The following is a 1,283-nucleotide window of genomic DNA, read 5'->3' as shown; positions in this document are numbered from 1 at the left end:
TTTTCTGAATATTTATTACAAAATATAATTTATTCAAAATAAATTACTAACCATGAAAAATGTAGAAATAATTTCTTTAAATAAACTTTTAAAAATGTTTCCTTTAAAATCATGTAAACTCATCTTTTAACTTCTGGTCAGATTCAAGTTATGAATTATAGAGATATCTTTAGCTATAGTAGTGATGCAGACCCATTGTGTGAACTTCTCAAGGATGAATTTGTCTAGATCCAATAGAGATTACTACAACACCATCCAAGAGTCTTTTCTGCTACTAGAAAGAAATATCCATCAGTCATAATAAGTCTATGTCTAAACAAATAATTCCAAATTATTATGTACAATGTTTTGTACATGTCCAGAGGTATGCATGGACATGTTTCTCTAGATGATTCTCTGGGTATGAAAAGGTTAAATCTCAGATTATGCACATGTTCAACCTCATCAAATACGCAAATACTACTCTAAAGTGTTAGTTTCATTTATACTTCAACCAGAAATTCGTAAGTGTTCTCAATACTCCATATCCTCCACAACAATTAATATTGTTAAACTTTATTGTTTGTTTGCTTTATTCTAATTGAATTAATCTGATGAGTTTACTCTGATGTTATTGGATTATTGCTATTTTCCTGATTATCAATGAAATATAGTGTGTTATCCCTCAAAAATTTAAGCAGCTATGGTGACTCAAATGGTTAAACACTCCACTATCAACTGAAAGGTTGATGATTTAAAGCCACCCAGTGTCTATGGGGAATATAGACCCAGCACTGTGCTGTCATAAAAATTACAGCCAATAAAACCATATGGGGCAATTCTACTCTGTCACATGAGATCACTATGAGTCAAAATCAACTTGGTATCAATTTACTTTTTTATATGTATTGCATATATCCTCTCCAGGTGGTGGCTTATATTTTATAGAGTCTTTTTCATTTTTCCTTTTAAAAAATAAAATTTGATTTTAATGTAGTTGTGTTTATCAAATTTTTCTCAGAGTGGATTACTCCATAAGCAATGTATGTAGTGAAACCTATGTGAAATCGTTCACTCCAGATTAGTAAGTAAGCACAAGTTATCCTGTGCTTACCTTGCTTGCTCAGTACTCTGTTCCTGTCAGGATCGTAAATTTGAAAAGAGGCTTGATTCTGCAGGAAGGAGCTCTGTAGTTGGGAGAGAGAAACTTGCTAGCTAAACCTAGAAGCAAAATCTTTGATTTGAAAAACTATGAAACTGTTCAGTACAGATTAGTAAAGAAGCATAATAGCCCTGTTTACCTT

This window comes from Orycteropus afer, unplaced genomic scaffold, assembly GCF_000298275.1.
Source record: "Orycteropus afer afer isolate SDZICR_OR568_19922 unplaced genomic scaffold, OryAfe1.0 scaffold00348, whole genome shotgun sequence".
Lineage (NCBI taxonomy): Eukaryota > Metazoa > Chordata > Mammalia > Tubulidentata > Orycteropodidae > Orycteropus > Orycteropus afer.
The sequence above is the reverse complement of the archived record's forward strand: the minus strand, read 5'-3'. Positions refer to the sequence as shown.